Here is a 6,650-nt window from a genome sequence, read left to right as displayed (position 1 = left end):
GTCCCACGACGATGCCCGGGCAGAACACCTCTCGTCACACACGCACGTGGTCCGTGCTTCATCACACGCTGGGTGCTACATCTCACCTAAGGAAGCTCGGACACTCGGCAGACACTGGGCAGAGAACGTGTCAGGCATCTGCCCCTCCCTCCCACTGCTTGTTTCTCTGCGTTTCCCTCTTGACCTTCAAAGCTAATGCCCTGGTGAGGACAGTGGTTGGGAGCGTCCCAGGAAACACTAAGCAGCTGTGTATTTCACAAGAGAGAAGTCTACTTCTTTCTCACATGAGGCCACCCAGGACCGAGCAGCTGCCCACACAAGGGGACCCAGGCTCCTTCATCCCAGCACAGAGGTTTCCTCCTCACAGCACAAAATGGCTGCTCAAGCTCCAGTCTTCATAGCCACTCTTCCACCAGCAGAGGAAAGGAAGGACTAAAGAAGGGGTTGCTCTTCCTTTGAGAACACTCCCCTAAGGCTGTTTCACAGTGACCAGAACTGGGTCACTTGGCCACACTGGCTACGATGGGGGTGGGAACTGGGGAAGTCTTGTGCCTGCCAAAAATTGGGGTCTGTTCCTGAGGAAGCAGAGGAGAAGAGAGTAAGAAAAGATCACCCTAAAGCCTGGGAGGCAAGGTGAAGGAGAGATGCTTCTGCCCCGCCTCAGCTACCGACCTTAAAACTGCCCACACCGACAGCCTGCAGGGAAGCCTCAAGCCAAACAACATGCAGGGTGGAAACACAGCCCCACCCCTTAGCAGACTTCCTGAGCCACGAAGGCCTCTAGACAGGACCTACCCACCCGAGGCCCAGGACCAAGCTTCACGCAGCAGTGGGCAGGCACTGGCTCCTCCTGCCAGGAACCCTGCATAAGCCTCTAGTCCAGCCTCCTCCACCAGGGGCAGGTACCAGAAATAAGAAAACACCAACCCACAAACACAGGCCAGACTGCATTAGGACCTGCTGGGCCCTGGCCCTTGGGTGACAAGAGAGGAGTGCACGGCTGGGACACACAGGACGTCTCCCACAGAGGGCCACCTCTCCAAGGTCAAGAAACGTAACTGACCTGCCTAAAAATACAAATAGAAAGACAGGCAATATGAGGCCAAGGCACAAGATGAAGTCCCAGAAGAAGAGAGAAGTGATGAGGAGATAGGCAGTTTATCTGAGAAAGAGTTTGAAGTAATGTTGTCAAAGACGTTCAGAGAACTCAAGAGGAGTATAGATGCACAGAGTGAAGTTTTTAGCAAAGAGTTGGAAAATGTAAAGAACACCTACACAGAGCTGAAGAATAAAACCACTGAAATGAATAACACACTAGAAGGAACCAAGAACAGACTAAGTGAGGCAGAAGGAGGGATCAGTGAGCTGGAAGACAGATGAGTGGAAATCACTGCTGCAGAGCAGAAAAAAGAAAGAAAAGAAACACGGATCGTTTAAGAGAACGCTGAGACAACATGAGGCACGCTAATATTCGCATCGTAGGGGTCCCAGAAAGAGAAGAGACAAGGGACCTGAGAACATTTTTGGAGAGATAATCACTGAAAACGTCCCCAGCCTGGGAAAGGAAACAGTCATCCAAGTCCAGGAAGCACCGAGTTCCACACAGGACCAACCCAGAGAGGAGCACACCAAGGCACACAGCCATCAAACTGACAACAATTAAGGATAAGGAGAAAATATTAAAATTAGCAGGAGAAAAGCAACAAATAACACACAAGGGAATTCCCGTAGGTTATCAGCTGATCTTTCAGCAGAAACTCTACAGGCCAGAAGAGGGTGGCAAGATATACTTCAAGTGATGAAAGGGAAAAACTTCCAACCAAGAACACTCTGTCCAGCAAGGCTCTCGCTCAGATTGATGGAGGAATCAAAAGCTTCACAGATAAACAAAAGCTAAACGATTTCAGCTCCTCCAAGCCAGCTTTACAACAAATGTTAAAGGACCTTCTGTAGTCATCAAACCATAGAAAAGAACAAAAAGAAAAGAAAAAAAGAGAGAGACCTATAAAAGACTGCTTCGGCTGTTGGGGGTCTTCTGTGGTTCCTTATAAATTCTGGAATTGTTTGGTCTAGTTCTGTGAGGAATGTCGTGAGTATTTTGACGGGGGTTGCGTTGGGTCTGTGGGTTGCTTTGGGGTGTGTGGCCGTTGTGATAGTGTTGATTCTTCCAGTCCAAGAGCACAAGAAATCTTTCCATTTCTTTCTGTCATTTCGGTTTTCAGAGTACAGGTAACCTCCTTGGTTAAGTTTATTTCTAGGCATTTGGTTTTTTTTTGATATAATGGAAATGTTTATGCCAGTTACAAAATTCTGGTTTTTGAAGTGAAAAAAAGTGAATGAAGGGCTGCAAATGGCAAAATATCCTTCCTTCTTATGGGTGAGCTCTATTCCATTACGTGTATGTATGCTGCATCTCCATTATCTACTCCACTATTGATGTGCACTTGGGGTGCTTCCATGTCTTGGCAGTTATAAATAATGTTGCTGTTAATAGCAGGGTGTATGTATTTTTTGAATTAATTTTTAGTTTGTGGTTGGCTTTATTCCTTTGATAACTAGGTAAGTTTAAAAAGCTAAACCTCTAAACGTTCTTAGAAACAATGAACAGTACATACATGCAAATTTAAAAGTATATGTGCAGTAAAAAAAAAAAAAGATCTATCAAGCCATGAAAGACATGGAAGGGACTTAAAAGACACACTACTAAACGAAAGGAGCCAGTCTGAAAAGGCTACAAACTGCACAATTCCAACCAAATGGCATTCTAGAAAAGGCACAGCTACAGGCCAATAAAAAGATCGTGGTTTCCAGGGGTTCGGGGAGAGGGAGGGAGGGAGGATGAACAGATGGAGCACAGGGATTTTTAGGGCGATGAAGTTATTCCGTGTGATGCTGTAGTGGTGGCTGCATGTCAGTATGCATTTGTCAAAGCCCACAGAACGCACAACATCTAGCGTGAACCCGCGTGTAAACTGTGGACTGTGGTTGATGGTAATGTGTCCGTGTTGGTTCATCGATTGTACCACAGGCGCCACCCTGATGAGGGAGGCTGAGGGTAGAGGGGTATGTACGTGTGGGTGGGGAGGGCTATGGCGAACTCTCTATTTTCTGCTCAATTCTGCTGTGAACCTGAAACTGCTCTAAAAAATAGAATCTATTAATAAAATAAATTAATTAATTAAAAGTTAAACCAAAAAAAAAAAAAGAAAACTGCCCACGGGGCTCTCCTGCTCTCAGTCTGACCTACTGGGCTCTTCTGGCCACGCCCCCGAGCCCCCCAGCCCCGCCCCCCGCCACCGCCTGGTGCTGTCTCACAGCCGTCCTGCCCTTGGGGCCCCTGGCCCAGTGCGCCTCCTCACATCATGGGGGCCCGGCCTGGCCCAGGGCAACGCGACCCCCGCTTTCTCCCCACCCACCAGCTCTCCTGGTGACCTCCGTGTCCAGCGTGCGGGCACTCTGCCCGAATCCTGCACTGACCTTGCCCTGTTCCTTCAGCCTCCCACCCACAGGGGCCCCCAGGGGACCTTCTCTTATCCTGGACACAAGCAGCAGCGCCCTGCGGGAGTCTCTTTGGGACAGGGGTGCCACTCAGGGGTCGGTCACAGCCCCCAACCCCAGAGCCTTGGCTCTGCCCACAGAGCCTCTTGTCACCCACTCCCCTCCTACACCCAATTCCCCGGAGACCACCTGGTCTCCCTCAGCTTCCTGGGCAAAGCGCCCGCCCCTGACCTCTGGTCCCCGTCCACCTACCTGGCGCAGGACCCCCAGCTCTCTGAGTGGGAGCTCATGTCAGCCTGTGGCCCCTGGCTGACCATTCAGTCTGGCCTGGCTGTCAGTGCAGTGAAAGATGCTTCCACTTTAAACGCCCACTTCACTGGGTTCTGAAAAATGTATACGCATGACCACGTGCCTGACACTCCAGTCAAGCCTGGACCTTGTCCATTGCCTCTTCCCCGTGAGCTCCTGCCCCTCACTGGGTGTCCTAGAATTGCCTGGAAACAGGGTCCCGCAGGCGGCCTTTACACCTGTTTTTTTTGCTCATCGACGCCCCGAGCCACCCATCCTGGCATCGTGTGGCTGGTTCACACTGCTTCGCTGCTGAGTCGTGGCCGTTGGGACCCAGCCACGCCTGTCCACTGCTGGATGCCTGGGCTGCTTCCACTTGGGGCGGTTCAGAATAGAGCCGCTGAGAACACCCTCACACGAGTGCTTCTTCCTGCAACCTGGACGCGTGGCCTTTGTTGGACGTAATTACTGTGACTATTTGCAACAGGTTGGCAGCTTGACTTTTCATTTTCTTAACAACAGCTTTCAAAGAGCAGAGGTTTCACTTTGACGGGGATAGCTTCATCTCTTCCCCCTTTACGCCACTTCTTATTCCCCACCCAAGAAAATTCCGTCTGCTCCAAGCTTCTGTCTGCTTGTCTGTCCAGTGAAGTATTTTGTTACTCAAGAAGCTGCACATATTTGAATTTTACTTTGTAAGTCTACCATCCATCTCGGGTTAGTTCTGCACGTGGTGTGACTAGGGCTCCAGGTTCTTCACTGTCCAGCTGCTCTGATATCACCCATTGAAAAGACTTTCCTTTTCCCCATTGAAGTGGCACGTCTGTCAAAATCAGTGGACCGTACCCACGTGGACCCGGCTCTGAACTCTCTTCTGCCCGACTGCTCTGGTCATCCGTCTCTCACGACGCCGTGCTGTCCAAAATTCTGCAGCGGCACAGCACGTCTCAACATCCAGCAGCGCACATCCTCCAACTTTGTTCTGCTTCCTTGAGATTATCTTGGCCGTTCTAGGCCCTTTGTGTTCCCATACAAATTTTAGAATTGGCCATTGATTTCCAGAAAAGTGCCGACTGACGTTGCACGGAGTGGAAAGATGAAGCTGGGGAGAAGGGCCGTGTCATAGGTGAGTTCTAGTTTGTGGGCTCGGCACACCTTTCCCTTCACGTGGGTCTTCTGTCGTTTCTGCAGCGAAGTTTCGTAGTGTTCAGTGTAGCAGCACTGACACATCTTTTGTCAAATTCATCCCAAAGTAGTTTGGTTCTGATGCTTTTTTAAATGGTGTGTCTCCGCCCTTCTCTGTGGCTGCCAGTATGAACCGACACAATTGATATTCATGTGTTGATGAATCCCGCTCCTTGCTAAATTCACTTACTAGTAGTTGCAGAATTTTTGTAGATGCCACAGGGTTTGTTTCTACAAACAGGATCATTCCGTTTGCAAATAAAGAGGCATCAGCTTGAAAAGTGCTTAATTGTCTTATACCTTTGAAAAGCCCCTCCCAGATACCAAAGACCTTACGTTATTTACAACCCCCCAGCCCCCCACCCCCGCCAGTCTCTTTCCTCCCCATTAAGAGCCAGACTTCTTAAGTAACAGATCCAAGTCTTTCTCCCCACCTCTTCTCCCTCCCTCCCGCCCTCCCTCCGCCTCGTCCAGCACCACCCCCACCCCCTGCCACTTAGAGAAGGTTACTCCCGAGTCACGATGCCTCCATGCCTCCCTGTGATTAGCCAACAGCGGTTTCTCAGTGCGCCCTCGCTGCCCTCTGGGCCGCACCTGACCTGCTGCTGGTGCCTCTCTCCCCTTCCAAACGCCCTTCCCTGGGCTTCTGGACACAGCCCTGCGCAGCTGCCGGCGGTCGTCTCCCCCATCCCCCTCTGTCTCCCCAGCACTCTCCCTTCTGCCCTTGGCTCGGGTCTCGGAGGCTGTCTCTCCCCCCACCCACACTCCATCACTTCTGCACACCTGTTCACAGGCCTGCACCTCCAGCCCGGACCTTCTCTGTCAGCTCAGACGCCACCTACAAACATTGGCTGTAAGTACCGCAGGGCCCCGTGTGTCCCAGACAGGATGCCCGGTGTTCTCCTGAGCCCTCCACCGTGGTCCTCTCCCGGAGTTCCCATGTGGGCCACAGCCCAGCCATCCCTGTGGGTGTAGAGACCCTGTGCCATCCACCCCCTGGCCCTCCCTGGCCCCACACCCATCACCCAGACCCGCTCTCCCTTCCTGCCCTCACCATGTGAGCCAGCCGGCAGCCTCCCTGCTCGCTGACCCCGCGATGCTCGGCACCCTCAGCCTCCCCAAGCCAGTCTTCACCTGGCACCCACAGAGCTGCTCAGACTCGCCCACACCCATCGTTTAAAGCAGTAGGAAGGGGAACTCCTGCCTGCCCCCCAGCCGCAGCGCTCTGCCCCAGCTGACCCCTCCGGCCTTGGCAGACGTCCCTCTCTCCAGTCCTCTCCCCTACTTCTCTGTGCAGCCCCTCCCTTCTCTTTCAGACCTCAGCCCACCTGTCCTGCCCTTGGAGCCCTCTCCCCAACACCCCAACTCGGGACCAGCCCCTGTACCAGCTGCCAGACTCCCTGTGCTTCCCCCGGTGGCACCCCAGGCACACAGTGCTGTGTTTGAGTGATGTCCTCTCCCCGCGGGGGCGGCCCGGCCACCCCGCTGCCGGTCCCGCCACTCCGCTGCCGGTCCCGCCCTGCTCAGCCCCGGCCAGCGGCAGGGGGCGAATAGCGCTTGCAGGATACATGAATGAGAGAGCCAAGGAACGCAGGACCGCTTCCTGGGAGACCGCGAGGGGCATCAGCCGAGGGCCAGGGCTGGCATGCGGGGGCATGCTGCACCCGCAGGGACCCAGG

This window comes from Vicugna pacos, chromosome 11 (genome assembly GCF_048564905.1).
Source record: "Vicugna pacos chromosome 11, VicPac4, whole genome shotgun sequence".
In the NCBI taxonomy this organism is placed as follows: Eukaryota; Metazoa; Chordata; class Mammalia; order Artiodactyla; family Camelidae; genus Vicugna; species Vicugna pacos.
This window is presented reverse-complemented; position numbering follows the sequence as displayed.